Source organism: Macrobrachium rosenbergii, chromosome 26 (genome assembly GCF_040412425.1).
Source record: "Macrobrachium rosenbergii isolate ZJJX-2024 chromosome 26, ASM4041242v1, whole genome shotgun sequence".
NCBI classification, from domain to species: Eukaryota; Metazoa; Arthropoda; class Malacostraca; order Decapoda; family Palaemonidae; genus Macrobrachium; species Macrobrachium rosenbergii.
This window is the reverse complement of record NC_089766.1, coordinates 50,983,041-51,006,149: the sequence shown is the minus strand read 5'-3', so window position 1 is coordinate 51,006,149 and position 23,109 is coordinate 50,983,041. Positions and strand designations below refer to the sequence as shown.

The 23,109-nt window shown below is 38.0% G+C and overlaps 1 long non-coding RNA gene across 1 annotated transcript; it reads left to right on the top strand.

Annotated features, from left to right (window-relative positions):
- Nucleotides 1-2,064: 2,064 nt before the first annotated feature.
- On the top strand, nt 2,065-19,477 carry LOC136853199 (uncharacterized). Its single transcript, XR_010857389.1, has 3 exons — nt 2,065-2,284; nt 6,211-6,429; nt 16,836-19,477. It is a non-coding gene; the product is annotated as an uncharacterized lncRNA (long non-coding RNA).
- The last annotated feature ends 3,632 nt before the right edge of the window (nt 19,478-23,109 follow it).

The window sequence follows — 23,109 nt, the reverse complement described above, 5'->3', positions numbered from 1 at the left end:
ATCGGCGCATTTTTTACTTGTTTATATCTAATCCACTTTCATTCTTCAGTCTTGCTGTCCAACCACTCCAACTCTTTCTTGTCATTGTCTAAAACACAGAACGGCTGAATGTGTTTGGCTTTAAAGCCGAATTTCCATAAATGAACATAGGATGATGTCGAGATAATCACGTTCTCGGATTGCCTGTCTAATTCATTTGGTTTTAATTAAGAAACAAGTAAAAAATGCGCCGAAGCGCAGTCGATTTTTCTGCACAGCGTATAATCAAGGCCACGGTCTCGGTATAATGCTGCATGAGCTGCGGCCCATGAAACTTTAACCACGGCCCCTGTGGTGGCCTATCAAAATCATTGTCAGAAGCGATTATGGCTAACTTTAACCTTAAATAAAATAAAAAAACTAGTGAGGCTAGAGGGCTGCAATTTGGTAAGTTTGAGGATTGGAGGGCGGATGATCAACATACCAATTTGCAGCCCTCTAGCCTCAGTAGTTTATTAAGATCTGAGGGCGGACAGAATAAAGTGCGGACGGACTGACAAAGCCAGCACAATAGTTTTCCGTTTACAGAAAACTAAAACGTAATGTATTTTTTTCTATATATAACAAATTTTGTTTGTTTGTTTGTGATAACTTCTGAAGTTTTTCATCATGTTTTTCTCCAATTTTAGGCGCCATTTCATCTTCACATATCAAGAATCCTGTCGATCTTTGTGGTGAATTCGAAAATATGAACATAACGTCGAACCATAGATCAGTTAGCGTTGATGTTACCTCACTATTTACCAAAAATCCTGTTGATGACTTGAAGGAAGCTCTTGGCTGGTACCTTAGATCCCAACGAGTTACCAAATTCTCAGAACAAGAATATTTCTGGCATGGTCCTGGCTAGTCCGTTGTCCCCGCTTTCTGCTCAGAAATTAACTACGTACATTACAATGAACACTGTTTAACGGTTTTCTTTTGAATCTCGGCTTCGTTCCCTCAAAAAATACTCCATAAAATCTATACTAAAAAACATCATTCATCATCCTTACCAGGAAAGCAATGATTTGTTCGTTACTGTGGAGTCAATGGGCCTTATACCAACACAGGCTCGTGCTCATGGGAAGCCCGTAACAAAGTTTAGGTCATAGTCAACACTCTTATATTTTACCGCCTTGAACAATAAGAAACAACAAAGAAAAACAACTAATGAAACAAACTACAATAAAACAACTAATAAGACAGAGAACAGGCTAAAAAATAAAGTCGTTATACAGATATAATCTTAATTGCTACTTTGGTGTCATCAGTCCCCGGTGGTTCCTGGTTCCTGGTTCCTAAGCGCTCAGTCCACAAACACAGTTGCGGGCACACTATACTATTCTCGTGAGGTGTAGAGATTTATTCCCTAACCCGCCTTTTTTTCACAATTTTAATCGTATTTAGTTTTACTTTAATTTATATTACTTCAAAATGTTTATTTTAATTCTTGTCCATTGCCCTTTTCTGCAACAATAACCCCGAAAAATTAGAGACGTCTCTAAACTAGATATTTATAAAATATTGTCAATGAATTTCCACTTTACTTTTAACCATCTCTCTTTCACTTCTCTTTCTTTTGAGCCGAGGCAGAGCCATGCTATTAGGTTTGACATCCATCGCTTTCCAGGTAAATAACATTCTTAATTTTCAGGGCTAGCCTTATATATATTCCCCCAGTTTTCTGTTAGGGATTTCGGGTCTCTAAAGTAATGTCATGATCTTTTGTTTTTCGTAGGGTTTTACACCTGAACAAATGTTCGGTGCGTTCCTCCTCTAACCTGCAGATATCACAGACCTCGTCACTTTGTTCACTTTGTTTGGTTATATTTACAGCCCTCCACAGGAATAATTCCCTTTCTGTCGGGCCCTCGTGCGTTTTATAATTGTATTTTAGTGTTTTCTCGTCACTATCGTAGCTTCTGCAGAATATGAGATTCTTTAGTTCTTTTTTAAAACACCCCGGAAGTTAGCCTTCAAGTTCAACATATTCAGCCTGGCTTTAAGAGAGAGCCGTTTCAAAGGTATGATCTTCTTAATACTACTACTAGTGCTTGGGACGTCGGGTGGTTTGTGATTCCCCCGTTCCACGACCGCCTTCGGTACCTTAATAATTTCCCCAAATGGACGCTGCCTTATAGATGTGTCCCAGTCAGGCTCTTCACAGCAGGAATATCGATGGTTAACCAATAATAGCCAGTCTTTTATGAGCACCTGCAGCGTGTCATTTAGTAAGAACAGAAGTCGAAGATGATAGTGACAGGTAAGACTGAAAGTTTCCTGTCCTATTTTTAGTTTCTTCTTTCGACAGATCTGCGCAAACAGAAGTATATTGAATAAAAAAAAAGAATGAGCAGTTTATCTGCTTGTAATAAAAAAATCTGAACATAAATAAAGGTCTGCTGCACCTGAGGCGAGTGGTCGAACTGTGTTTGTGGAGTGACCGCATTTAGGAACGTGGCAGCACGGGCTCTTGCTCTTCACCAGCGACCTTTTGATAAATCTGAGAAATTGAGCAGTTTATCTACTTACGTAAGCAGGGAATTACGATTTTCTCAAAATTCTAGGGGTCTGTGTCCTCTAAGACATGTTTTTGTTTATTTACTTTCCCCCTCTACATATTCCCTTTTTTTACAGTCTCTGCTGCTTACGTAAGCAGATAAACTTCTCAGTTTTTCATAGTTTTTTTATGATTCAGTAAATAGATGATAAATTTGTGTGCTGGTCTTGTTTTTTTTTTGTGTGATGCGGTGAACTTGGACCCTTAAACTGTATGATTACCTATTTGTTTAATACCAGTCCTCGGTATTGGAGTTTTTTTATAGTTCTCGGGACTCATCATTAATCTATGCAATTTGAGGATTGTACTAGGCCTGGTCTGTCAAAATTTCCTACTTTTAGCCAACCAAGAAATTTACCAATGAATGTTGTTACCTGCTTAGGTTTTTTCTTAGCTCTTTGATGAGCCTGTGTTTTGTCATTTATGTGATTTGGGCCCTCCATAGGATTTTTTTTTATAATTTATGTAAAACTATAGAAAAGCTCTGCACGGACTGGTACTTGGAATTTGATTTTTCCTATAATTTTAGTGTTGCTGATGAAGGAGGTGGTGGTGTTTATTGTCATTCAATTATTATTAACCCCATATCTACCCAAAATGGTTGGGGACCCTTTGGGAACACGTGGTTTTGGGTGGGGGAAATCGTTGGGAGAAAGACTGGACTGCCATGTTGTTATGGAATGGTTCCTTGCATAAGCAAGTCAGTAGGGAGCCAAATGTTCAAGAAGGGACTGGCTAAGGAAACTTATTATAAAAGGAACCATACTAATCTAACGTGCCCTAACCTAACTTAATAGTCCATGTTACTTTACAGGGTGGGGCAGGGCCCCAGTGAAGGAAACTCCATTTTTTACCAAAAGTTCCCCTATAACACTGCCCATGCATGATAGCATTCCAGGATGGCCAGCGTACAAAACCATATCAGTTCTGAGGTTAATTGCAGGTTAATTGCAGTCGACTGACAAAAAATAACGGTAAATTCTTGATAAGCAACCAAAATACTATAGAAAAAGTCAATTTCCAATATAATACCCCATGAGTTGTACTATAGTTCTACTGTATTTAATGTGGGTAAGGATGACTAGCCTAGGACTAATGCAATTTTTCATTAGGAAATTTTTTGTTGTGTTTTTAATGTTACTGACTTAAATTTAATTAACAATCTAATAGATTTAAAATACTGGATACCCTTATATCCTACAGTTCTGGAGGATCTCAGTGAGTAAGGGTTTTTAGGTGGAGGAAAATACTAAAGAGTGAACCACGGAGAGGGGGGTTAGTGCCATCAGTGCACCTCACACAGTGGGCTGTAGGCATTACCTGAGGTTCTTTGCAGCGTCCCCTTCGGTCCCTAGCTGTAACCCCCTTCATTCCTTTTACTGTACCTCTGTTCATATCCTCTTTCTTCCATCCTCCTTCCTACTCTCTTCTAATAGTTGATTCATAGTACAACTGCCAGGTTTATCTCCAGTTACACCTTTAAAACTTTTCTACTCTCAACTTCCCTTTCAGCGCTGAATTGACCTCATAGGTCCCAGCAGTTAGGCCTTTGACCTAAATTCTGTATGCATATGTATTACTAGAGTTAAATGATAAGGGTGTATTCAAACATCCTTATGATAGCCTACCTCAGCAAATTCTGATTCTGATTAAGGAAAGGTTAATCGAATATTTTGAAAGTGACAATATTTACTAGGCAAGTAAAGACCTGGTGACCTGGGTTATGTTCTTTGGGAGAGCCATCCAGGGGGGTCAGAGACCCCTCAGCCAGTTAAGTTAGGCATGGTAAAGTTAGGTCACAACCCTATTATTTATTATAATTTATAGTACCTAAGATTAGGGTAGGTTGGGGGGTCCAAGGGTGCCCTAAGTTAGGTTAGGTTGCAGCCGTATTATTCGTGTTAATGTATAGTGCCCTAGGTTTTGTAGATGGGCAGGCAGTGAGAGCAGAGTCCCCTTTGGACTGGTAAGGACCCTGCACCCATAGTAGGGTAAGGTTAGGTTTAATACAAACTTGTATTGTACTCATGAATTTATCCCCACCCAAAGGCCATGGTTTCTTACTGTAATCCCCCATAATTGTAGGATATATAAAGGGAATCTGGTATTTCAAACAACTAATTATGTGTGGAAATGAACATTAGAAGCATTCAGAGCAAACATTAAAATATTATAAAATCTTATTTTCAAATCTGGTATGTGAGTAAGGTTTAAAGTAAAAATTTACTCAAAGTTGTCCCTGTTCCTATGGGAACACAAACCAGAGCATTATTGTAGATATAATCTCAGAGTAAGCTGGAAAGTAGATAATGAAGCTTGCTGACAAAGTTGTTAATTGGAAGTAGGTGAGTGAGTGGGGTTCATACAAAAATAAACCTCTTATACTGTATTATAATGCATGTTGCTCACTGTTCCACAGGCAGCTGAGAGATGCAGTTATTAGCGAACCAAGATATATATACATTTTTTTTTCATGGGAGGCAGTTGCTGCATACTTCCATTATAAGTCAGACAAATCACCAAACATAATATAAAATGACAAATTGCCTTGTGAGCTGTTAACTTCTGTAAACCACTCAAAATCATTTTGTATTGTAGAAAGTAAAACAAAGACAAAATGTACAATAAAGCTCATCACGCTGCCTCAGAACTGTAAAAGGTGACCTGTGGGCAGGATAAAAGCTCATTAAGTCACTAGCTAGGGGTTATCTCAGTTTTCCAGTCTTATTTAAACTGGAACAGAGCCATGATAAAAAATAAAAATGAGGAGCAATTGTAATATATCTGCTAAAAACAATCCAAGCTTAGGAACGAAAAAAATAGTTTGCAAGAGGCTTCAACATATATCATCAAGTACTGGAAACATATCTTTGAAAAAAATTTTAGGAGAATCTTTAACATTTTCAGTTTATCCAGTCATTAGATTTTTAAGGAGTTGCAGAATATTAGATAAGGTCTAAAACATTTCATCAACAACAAATCCTTGTGGCAGCCCTGTGAGATTTAAGAATATAATGATAATGTTTTATTTTAGGTGCTCATTAAACATCTTATTAGATATTAGCATTGTAATTTTGTCACATTTAAAAATGTAATTTAGCCTTATTATCATTCAAATACATATACAGTGAACCCCGTAGCTAAAATCATGAATACTTAAAACCCCTTTAAAAACACTTAGAACTGCCCATTTTGATAGTTTAAACACAAGAAACACCATGTAAAAATGCCAATACCTGAGTATTTTAATAGTTTTATCACAAAAAAAGTGCATTTATTCATGAAAATTATATGACAAATACAGTAATTATCTATTTTCAGTGAAAATAAAATATAATGGGTAATATGTTCCACAGAGAAACCCAATTGAGTCCATGAGAGAACGCAAAATAGTGTAGTAGTAACTATGTTAGGCTTGGTATCCTGGTCACAATACTGTATTGTCTCTCTTACAATGCCAAATGAATTTTATCATGAAAAAGTGAAGAGGGACAAAAGAATTTCTTCTTCTAAAAGAAAATATTATTTTAATATATTTTACAGGCTGATGCATGAGGGTAGTTCGTAATATACATGATTTAATAAAGGGATCTAAAGTCTAAAAGCATTCAAAATCTTTTATTTGACAGGACCCAAAATGTCGCCACAGGCTAAGAATACCAGCAAGGTTTCCCGCGTACTCTGCTAGACCTGCAACAACCACACACCCAAAGGAAGAAGTGACTGTGTCACTTCCATTCCCAAGCATCAGGCTGTAAGCATTCTTTGAGGGCTACAGACTATCATTCTGTTTAGATCTACTCTCACTATTACCATGACTGATAAAGTTTACCTTCCTGGATGACAAGGTAAGTGACATGCAGGAGAAGGAACCATGGAAGTATTGCGTAGCAATACAACATTTTTCTTAACCAGGTAATCATAGTACCTAGAACCTCAATGGGGATGAAGACCATTGATTTACTTGAATGTACTCAACTAGAGTTAATTTTTATTTTTATAAACCCATTAATTAATAACAGCTTATCTTGTCATCAGTATAATCCTCTGATATATTGCAAGAAAAGAATACCCCCACCTGGCCAAGTACAGTATACATCCAAGTTCCTCAGTGATTCTGTTTGTAGAAAAGCATACTGTACCTTTGTTTATCAGATCAGTAGATCTTCATGATACAAGCCGGTACTACAAAGTGCTTATGCTAATGAAATTAACTCTAGACTATAGAGACAAGGAGAATAAGTCCCTTTTGTACACTGGAACTGATTATTTATTTCAGCCATAAGGAAATAATGTTCTTAGAACTTCTGATATTTTTCATTGGTAAATAAAAAGTTGTAAATCTCCCCCTTTAAAAAGACATGGCCTCTTAGCCTTGGCTTGGCATAAGCAAGGTCATCATCATTCCTTCTTGGGCTGACAAAGAAGGAATAGCAAAAAAATGGTGGAGAATGGGGTTGAGAGGAAGTTTCCTGCATTGTTGTAACAAATTCTGGAAAGTTCCAAATGCCAGTACTCTGTCAGGTCTCTGTATGGGATACTTAAACTTCAAAGATAGCCAAACAGCATTCTTTAAAAGTCAGGTGCTCTAATGAGGTTTGCTCTAGAGATACATATTTTGAGCTGGCTAGGTAGCAAATGACTTGAGACATATCCCAACAAGTAGGTTTCAGAGATCTGGATCAAACTTCTCTTTTGAAATTATGGCACATTTGCCTCAGCTCATTTGAAAAGATCTACTCCTCTGTTCATGAAAATCTGTGCCAGAGCAAATTGATACCCCCTAATGGCAGACATAGACAACTTTTTCAGCCAACAAGGAAACACCATAAAATGTTACTTGCCAGATAGAGGCCTTGAGTGGATCAGTCCAATGCTTACCACACAAAATACCGAAGACTTTCCACTTTGAAGTGGACTGCTTCTCTGGATTAATAATCACCTTGGCTGCCCTGCTTGAAAAGCTTAACGAGGCATTGTTTGGTAGCATCCAGTCATGTAAGTTGAAGAGGCCCAATTTCTGCTGGAACTTGTGGAAATGAGGTGCTGAGGCAGCTTCCCCGCCATGCAGGAGGGATCTCAGAACGTCCACCAAGAGTTCCAGCTGGTCTGGGAAACCACTCCTTGTGAGGCCAAAAAGGAACTACCAGAGTTTTTGTCACATGATGTGAGAGACATTTTGTCCAATACAGTACTGGCCTTGTTAGCAAGAATGGCAGAAAGGTATGTATATCTTCAGATTGTCCCTGGTGTGCATCACTTATTAATGTTGCATGGATTAATGGTGCATGGTCCGAAAGAACAAAACAGTCGTTAATTAACCTGTTGTTTAGATGGGTTGTAAGCAGGTCTGCCCCATAACTCTTGCAGATCTACTGAGGAGAGACCTTTTGCTGGGTAGAACTTGGTACCTCCTGCCAAGGCTATTGGTTATTACAGTGTACAGTGGAACCTCAGTTTTCGTACTCAATCCGTTCCAGAAAGTCTGGTAAAAACCAAATTGTACAAAAACAAACAATAATTCCCATAAGATGTAATGTAAATCCCATTAATCTGTTCCAAACACCCAAAAAAATTAAAAAAAAATACCTTTTATAGAGAATAAATATAGTTCTGCATACAGAAAACAATGAGAAATAAATATAAATGACTAATGAAATGGATAAATGAACATTTAACATCACTTTTACCTTTCTTGAAGACTTGTTGGAGTATGAAAGACAGTGAAGAGGGGAGAGGGAGGAGGGGTAGAGGTTATTGTTTGGAAGGGGATCCCCCTCCGTAAGGACTTCAGGTATCAAGGCCCTATCTGGGGTTACTTTCCTTCTTTGTTTTTTTACTTGCACTAGGACCAGCTTGAGAGTCACTGGACCCCTGTCTGTCCAGAGACATGTTTCTGGCATCTCTTTAAGATATGCCTAAAACGAAATAAGGCATTGTCATTGAACATGTTGCAGACACAGCTTGCAACAGCTTTGTTAGGGTGATATTTCCCCACAAAACTTTGGAACTCACTCCACTTTGCACATGTCCTCAGTCACTGAAGAAGGCACATTATCCCTGCTCTCTTCCTCCTCCTCCTCCTCCTCCTCCTTTTTAGCAAATTAGCGCATCTGAAGCACTACCTTCTGCTGACTGTTTTTTGTTGATCCACACCAACTTCTCAACATCTTTGATTATTTGCGATCTCTGTTTCTTTAACACATTTACTCCTTTCACAATATCAGCTTCCTTGATTTCTTTTTTTCTTCACCAGGATGGAAATGATCTTTGATATGGACTTACCATACCTAATGGCGAGATTGACCACGTGTACGCCACTTTCAAACAGTACTATGAGTTCTTTCTTGAATTCAGTTGTGTTTCTCCTTCTTTATCGAAGGGCTGGCACTCAGAAGTTTCTTTGGCCCCATGGTAGCTTATTTAGCAGTCGCACTCAATCAAAAAGCACAAAAAACAATGGATTATTATGAAATGTTTCAGACGAACATGTGGGGTGATGCTCACTCAACAAGAAACAAAGGGAGACTGGGCCAGAAATGCTTGGGATGCTTGTGAGGCACACGGTCAGGTGGATGAGTTTCGGACAGAGCATTTTGACGAAAAAAGTTGACGAAAACCAGGGCATACGAGAACCGAGGTTTGATTGTATGTATGTTGGACATACCTGTGGATTAGTGTCACATTACTTTCCTCTGACAACATCAGTAACTTTACAGCTGGATGGCACGTTACTAGTGACTTTGTTTTACCATTTTGATGGTATACTGTACTCTACTGGAGTTACATGAGATAATCCCCATGGTTGTGTTGGGCAGGTGGTATGACAATTTATGAATGGCCAGGAACACTGTCTTTAACATGAGGAGTTTAATGTAGGATGACTACTCTTTCTAGGACCGTCAATTTATTGATCTGATGACACAAAGTTCAGTATTAGGGTGTCTCAACTCTTTTATGAGGTGTCAGATCTAGAGCAAAGGGTGCAAGAGGAATTCCCATTAGCAGTTTTCTTGAGTCCTGTTACCAGCTGGGGTCTCTCATGACCTCTTGGAAAGTCAAAACAAGATCATCTCAGAATATCTTAAGGAAGAGCAGTTCCTGGAAGGGACCACATTCTGAGTTTGTGAAATATCAGATGGCCCTATAATCTGCACATCTTTACAGGAGGGGGTTAAAGATGAAAAACTTGCAAAATAGATAAGAATCTCTAGACTTTCCATTGTGAGACTTACAGTGAGGGACCAGTATGTCAAGTTCCATTCAAAGAAATTCTGGAAATTAGAAGGCGAGAGTATATTTTAAAGCCTCTAAGCAGTCTCTCTCCTCTTCAAGATGTTATTGAACAAGGAATATGCTAACACATATGTGTATTGATGGCTAAGGCAAGGCCCACAGATTTGAATAGTTTCTTCATCTTGGCCTTAATGTCTTTGTTGTCACTGGCCTCTCCAACAACTTATTTGTAGGCTGTAAGATCCGGTCTTGTCTGTTTGTTGCAGTCAGTATCTCATTTAAAAGCCATTCCTTTGAGCCAATCTCAGTTGTAGTCAGTATAATTGAAGTCCCTGGAAAGTAGGATGAAACATCTCTGACTAGCCTTTTAATTTCAAGAGATGTCTGCCAAAAAAACGTAGAGCATCCACCCTTCTTGTGGAAGAATCTAGACCAGCCATTAAGTTGACGGTTAATCTAGGTAGTTTGATCTGTTGTAGCCATGCTTTGATCTTCTCCCCTCAATGCAATCCCTCACATCATCGATAATCATACTCAGGGCTACCAGTGCTTGGAGTTTCTTGGACAGTTCCTCTAATTTAAGTCTAGATTTAGGTTTTGTGACCAAGGCCACATGGGGAGGTTTATGTTTTATCTAGATTGAAAGTTCCACAAATCTAACATAATGCTTCTTTAAATGAAACCTCATTGGTTGCAGTACAGAAATCGTCCTCATCATCAGTCATGAAATAAATGACCTTGAAGTCAGCATCAAAACTTGTTGTTTAGCAGTTGAAACCATACCATTACATCTCATCAAGTGCAAATAGGCAGCTACTTGTCAGCAGCAGCTAAAGAAACCACACCTGATGGAGATGGAGAACGAACTAATTTACATAAGTGAGGGATTAGGAGAACAAACATTAGCGACACTGGATGGCACATTATGAGATGATGCAGCTCCCCTATGATGAACACAGCCGCCTTCTAAGTCATCAACATTGTAGAAAGGCATATCTTGCACCTAAGCATTAAATGTGTAGCTGCTTACAGGTGAGTTATTCATGAAACATGAGCTAGGTTTATGAGCATCTAATGGTAAGTCACACTCACAGGAAGGGTTAGAAGCTCTACCAAGCAAGGAGGAAGTATAGGAATGGTGTGTGCACATCATGAAGTAGGCAAGCTATGCCATGAGAGTGGGTGGCAATGCACACATCACTAGTTACAGGTGAGACAGGTGTGTGGCATGTCATGTATACAGGAAGAAGAGGAGTCCCAGTATGTTATTACAGATGACCCATGTGAGTGGCTGGCTGGCTTGGTGAGATAGCAGGAATAGGAGTGCAGCTCTCCATGTCAGTATATGTAGGGTTCTTAGAAGTCCTGTGATCATGCAGGCATCTCGACAAAAGAGGAGTCATACCAGTCATCACAGCCGAGTCACAAGAGCAGGAGGCGGTACACACATCACATGTCACAGGTGAAATAGGTACAGTATATGGCCAAGTATAGTCACGTCATGCACACAGGAGGAAGAGGAGTCACAGTAGTCATTACAGGTGAGCCACGTGTGCTCTGGCAGGTTTGGTGAAAGAGGAGTCGTGGGAGTTTGAGCCTCCATTATCAATATCAATAGGATACTCAAAAGTTCTGTGAACATATGAGTATCTTTGCAGAAGAGGAATCATGGTTAGTCATCGCAGGTGAGCCACAAAAGCAGGAGTAGATGCACACATCAGTTACAGGTAAAATTGGTGTGTGGCTAAGTACGGTTGTGTCGGGCACACATGAAGAAAAAGGGTGATGATTAGTCATTACAGGTGAGCCAAGTGAGCAGCTGGTTGGTTTTGTGAGAGTGGAGTGATAGGAGTGCGATCTTATGAGTGGTGTCAACAGGCTGGCATGTTTACAGGCTAACAAAACAACAGTCAGATGAGGAGTTGTGAGTCCTAGTAACAGCAGTAGAAGGCCTTTGTAAAGGAGTAGCAAAACTACTAACATGTTGAATTACTGGAGACATGAGACTGTTGACAACCATCATGAAACGTCTACTGGTCCTTTAACAAACTGTACATTTCAGTTACAGTCCCCTCAGTTCATGTGAGTGACTCTGCCAAGAACTCGTAGTTGATGAAGAATTGCGTATATCAGAGATATCAAAAGACTCATGGTGGTGCCTCATTGCAGAACTGCTGGTGTCATGAGGATGGCTGCTATGGGTGGCGCAACTCTGTGGAGTGGGTGGGACATGCACGTATAGAAAGGGCAAACACTCATTGGGGCCACAAACTGGTTGAGGAGACGTGATGGTATGGTAGCACCGGGTTCCACCAATCCACAGTCAGGGTTAGGCTCTGTGTAAACCTTAGCATGTGTGGTGAACACTGGCAAACAATCGCCTTCTGGAGAAAGGGATCATTTACTTGAAGGAGGAGGTCTATAGTCTTCAAGGTCTGAAAGAGCTAAATCCTCCAGTAAGTCAACCAGAAGCCACTCAAGGAACTTTCCTTATAAGATTTCCCGTCTGAGCTTGTGAATAGTACTGTTATCAGCCAGTTCAAGAACACATAGATAGTAATCAGCACACTTGTGATTTATTTATTTTTATCGGCTTTTTTTAAGGTGTCTCTTTTAATGGACTATTGAGTTTAAAAGGCACCTCATTCTATGTAACTCCATGTAGAATTAATCTGTGTTCCATCTACTTATATGATTCCAAAATGAGGTATCTCTTTAATATACCCATCATTGATAATTTAGAAATGGACTTGAAAGAAGTAACACTGGGTAAGTTATATCTTGATGAGGCCTTTGACAAAACAGATACTAAATGGGTCCTGGAAGATTCAGTTGCTGACAACATGCCCCCCTTTGTCTGACACATAAGAACAATTACAGCATCTCTTACTGCTATTTAAGAGCTACTAAACTTGAGACCAAACTTTACAAATATATTAGATCTGATAAACATACTTTGGCCTTGCTGGTGCTGAACAAGTGGGGCTTGTTCTCAAAACCAAAAATAAAACTGTAGCACTGTTTGCCAGAGGCATCAACTCATTTATGTTAAAGCATTTTGTAAAATATCAAAAGTATTACTATCAGTTACATCACCAAAAGTTGTGGAAAAGATTGTGATTTAATCTTTAATGAAAATTTCAGTAATCCAGTGAAAATACTAAGTAAAAGAAACTGAATATACGGTACTACTAATTGGAAGACGAGAATGTCAAATAGAGTGAAAAAAATTAACAAACAACAAACCAACACTGATATTAAACAGTAAGTGATGTAAAAGAATTAATAAATTTCACACAAATGAACTGACATTCTTTAGGAAACATAGTCAAGTGCAAGTTGAACTGAATCTTCCTATGCAGCACTCAAAAAGATGTAAGCTTAAAGTATATATAACTAGAATGATCCGCAATTCACAAATACTGAAGAAAAGTTACATCTACAGATGAAAACAATGAGATGAGTGGCAGTTCAAAGGAAAACAACTGTGCAGTAATTAGAGTGGTTGAGAACTGCAGTCTGCAAGGAAAAGCACTTGCTGATGGATACATATAAATAAATTTAGATGAATCATATGCAAGACATTATTACCAAAATAACTGCTGAAATTATGGATGAGAAATGATTGATTATGAAAAAAGTGTAGAAATCATGAATTTCTGGGAGCATAAAAGTAAGTAAGTACTGTATAATGGTTCTAGTGTGTTTATAAGAAAGCTGCTCCAGAAATTGTAGATTAAAGAAAAGATAATTACAGTACATTAATTGGGGGAGTAGTGCAGATATATAATAGAAGTAATAAACCATCCAGTATGCACCATTCCTTTCTTACTTCATATTTTAATTATTATTATTTAAGCAAGGAACTCAAAACATAGGAGATTAAAAAAAAAAAAATTGTGAATTTAGTCAACCATGGGGCTAAACTAAGATATACTTAACTTTTTTACAGATCTGTCCTGAATACCGCAGCATTAGCATTTATGAAACTGAAGCATGAGAAAGTATCTTATTTACAATTTTCTCTGTCTTTGTCTCAGCATCTTTGCTGTGTTCCAGAACATTTTTATCTAATGTGATATATTTGACTTGTTTCAAGTTAATATCCTACTTTTAAAGATTTACTTCCGTAGTGGTTCTTCCTTCTTGTCAGTTCCCTAGTAGGGAGGCAATTGAGGATAATGAAGAGGGATTATTGTGTGGGGACTTACCGTAGTTTTAAGTTTGAACTAAGAAGGAAAACGCATAGAACATTCAGTTCTGTAGAGCATCTGCTCAATAGAGTCATCTACCAAAGTGTATACAGGAGATGAATTGATCTTCCTTCCTTGTTTGTGTGGTATTAGAACAACACTTTTCTTATTCGTGTTAACATTCCTGATCCTGACTTCTGGAACGCTTTCAGTACGGTCATAAAACATTATAGAAATTATGACAGATACAATATATGCCATTGAATTTATATGGTGTTGATATGCTGTGCTTTTATAAATTGTGTACCTAGCACTTTCTTCTCCCTAATAGGAAAATGCTTAAAACTTGTGTACTATGCAACACTTCCTGCTTGCAAGTGGGATAATGCTTATAACTTGTGTACATAACACTTCCTTCCCTTAATGGGAGAATGCCTTCGTTCACATTACAAATCCAACTTCTGCAGGCTTGCTTCCTGTACTTTTATTTGGTAGCTTTGGTCTATCTTTATCATTTGCACAGAATTCATTTGAACACTTTTCATGTGTTTTGTATGAATGTACATGCAATGATAATCCTGGAGAAATGTATCTTACTATGCCTTGTTCTAATTATTTTCCTCTCTTAATTTTCTGTTTGCCATTGGTGGAATGAAGTTTCAATATACTTCTTATCCTTTTGTTCATGAGCAGAACTGAAGGAGGTAAACCTGTAGTGGCTTGTGAAATTGTCCCATAAGTTAAGATGAATTTACGAAAGTTACAGAAAATAGTCTTGGAGTTTGCTCCATTATATTTAGTTTCTCTCAGAAGTTTGCACAAGTCCTTCCTCCTGTAATGCAAGATATTTTTTAACCTTTTGCAAACTGAGGAAGACCACGAAGAGTGAACAGGAACAGCGATGCCATTATTCATTACCTGCATAGGATTACTTTCAGCCACTTAATGCAAATGTCTGTTACTGTCAAATATTACTGTAGTGTATATGTCTGATGTCTGTTATTGTCAGGTATGAAAGACTAAAAAATGAACCTGCAAACTCAGCGAGGAAACATTGGAAGTGTTCTGTTAAGAGTGTGTCAGAGAATTGCACTGCCACATAGGATAGGTTATTGTAAATTAATTGGTTTGTGATGTCTTGAAAGATGGAGGTGGTTGAGTCAGTCAGATAAGAAGACATAGGCTTGAAAGTTTAAGTGGCAGAGGATACCATTCCAGTACAGGGCCTTTTGATTTGTATTCTCATTAGTTTCCCTGCTGGAGTGGATTTTTACTTGGGAGACAAGCTCTTACTCAAACAGAATATCACTGAATCCCTAAGACTTGTAGCCAACTGGCAATAACAAACAGCCTAAGGAAGTCCATTATTTAGCTCTCCCAAGCCAAAGTATGCATAGTTATGATGAACAGAATGCAAAATTTAGTGGTTCATTCGCTTATTAGCCAGTCCCATATTGCTGACTGCTGGAGAGCTTCATTAAGGCACCTAAATTTATTAGAGAAATAAGTGGCCGGTGGAGTGGATTGCATTAGTAATGGAAATTGATACAGAACTGTTCTGCATTACATGAGATTCAGCCAGTATTGAAAGCCATCAGCTATGTGACAAGCCCATTAATTAACAGTAACCTATCCTGTGCAGTAGTTAAAAAGATTACAACTGTGGCCAGACAAGACCCATTTCTGGATTCCCAGGCCTGGAGGAAGAGCATAAATTCTTAGTGAAGGCAACCTGGAAATAGGTACCTTTTCACAGTTCTCCTACATGAGCTGTCTCCTCAACAAAGTGCTTACTTCCAGAGGACCAACATTTACCTTAATAGTTGTATATTAATCCCCAACAATGGTGGTTCCTATCACTACAAAGTAGGTTCTCAACTTACGGCAGGGGATCCATTCCAGCGCTGCAATGTAAGTTGATTTCCGCCGTAAGTCAGTGTTTTGCCTTTAACGGCACTTGTGGAGCTGTAAGTACCGTTAACTTGAAGCCTATTCTTGCTGTTAGTGCCATCAACGGCTTGACAGCACTTACGGCACCGTAATTTGATGCAACATCAAGTTACTGCACTGTACAACCCCGTTAAGGGCACTGAAAAAGCCCCGTAATATCGAATCCACCGTAAGTCGGTGACGCACTGTATTTAGGTACTTCATAAATTGAATATATAGATTAAAATTCTTAGCATGAATTGTAAACAAAAGAACAAGCAAGTAAATATTTTGGACAACCTTACAAGATTTATTGGCATTTATTTGCAAGGCATCATTTTAGAATAATAAGCAATCTTTGTTATTCTAGACCCCACTTTGTAGAGGTTTTATTTTTTATTGTACTGTTATTTCATCTGTGCTATTTGCTTAGGGTTTGTGTATAGGAAATTATAAATATTAGTAAATTTTGAAACAAGAATGCATTTCTTCATAGATGATCATTATAGGATTACTGCAAGAAACAGTAGAGGCACAATCTCAGCACCATTGTACATTGTGCAATATAAAGGGGCCAGCAAATGAAGGGTTTTCACAGTCGTACACACAGTACAACTTGGTGAAGTTTGAGCTTATATTGGGAAATGTACAAACCATTATTTTAGATTATTTCCTTATATATCTTCTCAAGAACTCTGCAGCAGCATGATGGAGGCTTGATGGTGTTATATTCTAAATATTCTGCCTCAGGTACAGGGCAATCATGCATCCAAAGCAAATTGATGTTGCAAAATATTTGTGTATGTTGTTCAAAATTGATCTGCTGCAGGCGTTTTCAATTTTTGAATTTCAAATAACTGGTGCTTCTACTGATGAGATTTTTAATTTTTTTTCAGTTGCTGCAGAATTAAAAGAATAGAAATCCCAGAAGTGTATTTTAGAGATATAAAGTCACACCAAGGCTGACCTGCAGAAACAGATTCAGTGTTATTTACCAGTCTTGGAAATTTGAACAAGGAAGCAGTGAGTAGGGAAAAATGAAGTTTTTTTTTGAAAGTATGTGTGCATTTGCATTATATATGAGAAAAGACCAAATCTATACGTTTCTTGTATGATACTCAACGTACCTGTCTCATGAATCAGCAAACACAGTATGTTAATTGGAAACGGAATACAGAATGTTCTTCTCTACTGTATACAAGAATGTTCATAGGATGTATAAGGTGGAAAAGTAGCTAATTATAAAAAATTTTTGAACTACCAGATACAAATATGTTAATTAGTAAATTAAAATAATAATTATTCCATAATCATGTTGACGTGTCTGCACAGATGAACTCACTTCAACCAAAGTTACTTTAGAGGTGAATTAATATTGAAACATATCTTGATTTACTTTTAGTTTTTTATTGAAAGAAACAAAAACAAAAATACTGGAACCCATGTTTTCATTTATTCTGATTGTGAGTATACTTAAGAAGTTATGCTTATTAAGGATGATAATAAAGAGGCCCACAAACTAAGAGTTTACATTTTGCATTCGATATTTCTTTGTACTTGAGACATTAGCCCATTGGGTGAATAACTCATCGGAGATACTACTGTATTAGGAATGGATTTTAAAATATGTTGGTTCTTAGAAAGTTTCTATTATTATGACATTTTTCTCTTGAAAGTACTGTACCCTAGATTTTTAATGAAGTTACCAAATTAGATGTGAACATTTGGACTATAATACAGCACTGTGTAACCGTTCATTACTATGGAAGCTGACAGTGAAAATGCAATCCTTTTTATAGAAAGTGGAGAAAAAAGGATACATGAAAATAGATGTATTCCTTCAAAGTGCGAAAGTAGGGAAAATGTATATAAATGTGAAGATTGTAGAGAACAGTTCAGAGATAAAGCATTGTTAGAAATCCACAAGAGAACTCACTCAGGGCCATTTGCTTGCCAAGAATGTGGAAAAATATATAGTGCAAAAGGACACCCTAATGCTCGTGAAAGAATTCTTGACAAAGAGGTATTTTCTTGTCCTGAATGTGAGAAAAGATTGTGTACAAGCGATGAGAGTACCCCACACAAGGAAACTCAGCATGCTGAAGAAGAGCCCTTCTCTTATCAGAAAAGTGGAAAAAAATTACAAACAAATGATGAGAGTGTCACACACAAGGAAACACAAGCACAACAAAAGCCCTTTTCATGTTATAAATGTGGGAAAAGCTTTGATGATGATTTCCACCTTACAGAACACACAAGAACCCACACAAGAGAGAGACGTTGCGTTTGTCACGTTTGTTGGAAAAAATTTAGACATCAAGGCACCCTTGACATACATATGAAGACCCATCAAATAGAAGATCCATTTACGTGCTCTGATTGTGGAAAACATTTTGCTCAGGAAAGTAACCTTGATGCACATAAGAGAACCCACGCTGGTGTTCAAGCATTAAGCCAAGACTTTTGATCAGAAAGATGATCTTACTTCAGGCAAGCCACTCTTGCATCAGGAACACAAAAGAAAATGTGCTGTGAAAGCTCCCCATGTTGTACACAACAAAAGTCTTCGTGGGGTAGAGCAAAATAAGACCCCTACGGTAGAAGATTTATTCACGTGTCAATATTGTGGGGAATATTTTGAGTACAAACATAGCCTCATTGTACATATGAGAACACACACAGGAGAAAGGCCTTACGTTTGTCATGCGTGTGGGATATCGTTTTGTCAGATCGGTGAGCTTAATAGACATACACGAATCCATGCGTCAAACAATCCATTCTTGCGTCGCGTAGGTTTGAAAAAAAGATTAGGTGCCAACACTCCTGTTGCTGTAAAGATGGGAGCTCCTACTGGCGAAAAACTAATTGCTTGTCAGAGAAGTGGGAAAAGTTTTTGTCCAAGGGAACTGGCTAAGCCTGTGAGAGTCATCAGTAGAAAGCTGTCCTTCATGTGTCTCTCTTGTGGCATGGAATTCAGTACCAGAAATGATTTTGATATTCATTGTAGAATTCATGCAATTAAAAACGAAGTCATTTGTAAGGTATGTGGAAAAGAATTTGCCTCTGAATTGTTACTTAATGATCACATGAAAAGCCATGAAAGTGGAAACTTGTTAAGTCATGAAGGATACGAAGACTTGTCATTTGCTATGATTGCTCAGTCTTCATCCAGAGGTCAAGACATTCCTTCAAATACAGAGAGCATTAAGGAGAGTATTTCCAAAATTGAAATTAATTACGCCATAAAGGTGGAGGATACCGAAGAATTACATTCCCTTGCAAATTATGAGGAAGCCGTGGATATTAAAGAGGAGCCTTTGAAAATGGAAATGCTATAGAAACCCCTTGGGAGAACTGACTTGTATCATTAGAACAGTAACTTGGTGTACTGAGTGATGGTGTGTGATAAAGACTTCATTAAAATTTTTGATGGAAATATGATGAGCTCAAGTTCATTGTCATTAGAACTGAGTTGCATAGATTTTAAAGGAAGAATTTTTTAAGTGCAGAATTGTAAAATTAAATATCATATATATTTGTACTGTTTTTGCATATCCTCTTATAACATTTTATGTTAATTCTTGCTTCACTTGGTATTTAGAGTATCCTTTGGAATGAAACGTTCTATACTACAGTATTATTATTATTATTATTATTATTTTTTGAAGATAAAGCCTTATTCGTATGGAACAAGCCTAGAGGGGTCATTGACCTGAAATTCAAGCTTCCAAAGAATATGGTGTTCATTTGAAAGAAGTTACAGAAGAAAAGAAGAAAATAGGAAATATAGAAAGAAGAGAACTTTTGAGTTAATGAATGTAAACATAATACTTTCTACAATGCTAGAGTATCTCCCTCCTTGGATTATGCATAAAATTTCTGGCTGTACACACTAGTAATATCTATAAAAAATACCATGCTTATACCCCTGAGCACCAGGAGCAACACCCAGTAGAACATAAAGGTCTGCATTCGTGCAATATGTATGAACAAGACCAAATCTCTACTAGCGGACTCAAGTTTTTCCAGTCTGTGTTTACAGCTGACTTAGTTGTCTGCTTGGCCAAATCAGATCTTTTTCTACCCAAAACAACTGTTTACTTGGATATTGAAGTTGACACCCTGACCAACTTGGCCCTATACCAGCTCCACTGCACAATTGTAATTGACTCCCTCTCACCTCTAAGGAAACTTGTGCCATTTTTTAATTTTTGTCTAAGTTCTACATTTCCACTTGAATATCTAATAGTTAGCTTCAAAGAACCCAAGAGGTTAACCTGTCAACATAGGAAGACTCCACAGGAAGTTGTATCAGACTGCAGATGGATGCAGGTCACTGCTAATCTGTGGGTATGAGTCCCTCTAGTGCCACTTACTCATGAGTTATTATTATTTTCAGACACCTCAACAAATTTCTGGGGCTCCCAAATAGATTTAGCATGAGATTTAAGGTTGGCAGAGGAATCCAAAAGCCATTTGTACCCTATTAAAAGTTGAGAGCTGTCATTTTGACCATCATTCCTTCACCCAGAAGCTAGCAGGCAGAATTAGTAGCATGATGCAGGGTTATTTTACCTCGATAGCTTATTCTGCAGAGGGGCAGGAATGATATGACCATTCGTGTGTCTGCAGGTTATAAAGATTTTTCTCCATGCAAAGGAACGGATGGCAAGGTTACTTACTCAGCCTCAGAATCAAGTTATCATTGGATTAATTAGTAAACCTAGAGGAATGAGGAGGCTGTTATGATCTGTTGCAATGTATGTTTTCCCCCGATCTACGTGAGTTTCTTAGTAGGCCAATCAAGGATTCTGGGAAGAGCTGCTGCATCAGTTGTACTTCTATTATTACCATCAGAACCTGCAGCCTCTTCAGTTACATACATGGAAACTATCAAGTGATGTCTCTAGAATAGAGAATTTTCACTGTAGCTGCAGAAGCCATTGCCAGCGTAACTGACACTGATTTTGTAGTTAGTGCATTTCCAAAGGGACAGATCCTTTCAATGATATTATTCCCACAGTGGCAGAATTCTCACTGTACCTCCATAGACTGAGAAGGTCATCTGTATCAGGTATAAAATAGCTATACAGTGGATCTACTCTTTGAAACCCCCATCATGATTTATCACTAGTCCTAAAGTACCTTTCAAGTGGCACTTTTCATCCCATTGGGATGTCATCCCTAGCCTTAAAGACAGTCACCTTTTTGGCTTAGCCTCTATTGCTGTTTAAGGGAGTTCCAAGACTTATCCACCGATTCTCGCAAACCAAACAGCTGGCAAAGGAATGCATGTCTTATGTGCCAAGTTCAAGGTTAAAACACAACACTTTCCTCACTTCAGCAAGAATCAGCACATTAGTTGTTTATGCATTATCTGTGCACCTATCTGGCAAGGCAAATTCACAGTTAGCTTGAGAGAACTTCATAGTCTAAAAATGGTTCTGTTTTTTTTTTTTTTTTAGGACAACCTATAGATTCATTTATTACTAGTTTTATTTACAAAATGTACAGTAGAGAAAAATTGTTAATTTCCAATTCCTGGAAACAATTCTTTACTGGACAAACCTACCTAACCAGCAATTAAGCTTCCTAAAAACCTAATCAGTCAACAAACCATTCCAGTCTTTCCCTTTTACTGTATTTCAATTCCTTCACTTAGTAAATATATACTGTGAATCATTCTACAAGGTCCCAGCACCTAAGCGCATTAGAATAATAGAAAGCTGCACAGACACCACCACTCCAAGCACTCAAAATGCACAATATCAGTAAAACCTGGCTTCGTGTGTTGCTACCATCAGTACATACTAATGTACACAGCATTGGTATTGCAGGTTGAAGTTTTTCTGAGTCACTCATAGACTTCACAACAAATTTCTCCACAATGTACAGCTCTGCATTGCAGCCCTCCACAAAGCAGCCAACTGTCTAGCCTGCTTGAATGCCAACAACTTTTATTAATCTCTCGTTATGGAAAATCCTCTCACCACGTCAGACGCGAGATGAGAAAGGTTTCCCATTAGTCCTAACGTGAGGGAGAATAATGACATTTAATATATACCAACATATATATCATAAAATTTTAAAATATTAACAAGGTAATGTATATAAACCAGCCAATATGCAGCCACAACGTTACTCCCTACTATCAGTCATTGTTCTTACTTCACAATTTAAGGCTAACCCAATCTTGTGCCTTTGCCCAAGTATTTACATAGTATTTGTATCCAGCAAAGTATTGTCATATGTTTACTACTGTACTATCCAGACTATCATCCTGACTTTCTACTGCACTACTTTTTAGATCTGTCCTCTCACTACTATCCAGTCGAGCCTGATATGCAGCTAACTTCTAAAATTCCCCTACTAACTATTGGGCTATTTTCTCTAAATCCCTGGAACTCTTCAATCTTTGCACTAAGTTCAGATAACACCTCATCTACAATATCCAATGCTTCCTGCATGGTATTTATTTAATTCATCAGTATCTGTTATATCAGAGCCTTCTTCCTCCGTAATGGGATAAGTACATATACGAAATGTCTGATCTAGTTCATTATCCATCTCACCTAATTCTTCAACTTGTACTCCTATGTTTACACTACCTTTCCTTTTCTTCTCTTTCCCCTTCTTCCTAGTCTTAACTGTCTCATTTTATACATGAACTTACCTGTTGTTTACATATAGCTGTAATTCTTGATCTCGACAGAAAATTCAAAACTGGCGGTCCCGCTAATATATGGTCAGGTGATACGACTACCCCGCCCTCTACCGGGGTACCTGGATCCATTTCCATCAACAACTAATCATATTTTCTCTGTCGGGGCCGGCGACTAGTCGTCTGCTCCTCTTCAGGAAATTCATCGGTGCTTTTTCGTTTCTTCTTTGGTGAAGTACCCACTTTTGTTGACGGTTCTGGCTTGTTTTTGGCTTTGGTTGAGATTTTTTTCTAGTTATGTCTGATTCAGGATCTCAAATTAGATATTGCAGGGGGTTGTAAAAACTCAATGTCTCAGTCTAACATAGACCCTCACTCTTCTTGCTCTAACTGTAGAGGAAATTGTGCACGAATCTGGATAGATGTGATGAATGTTCGTCTTTGTCTGTGCTTGATTGGCAAAAGTTGGCTAAGTATCAGGCAAAATTAAGTAAAGATAGGGGCACGTA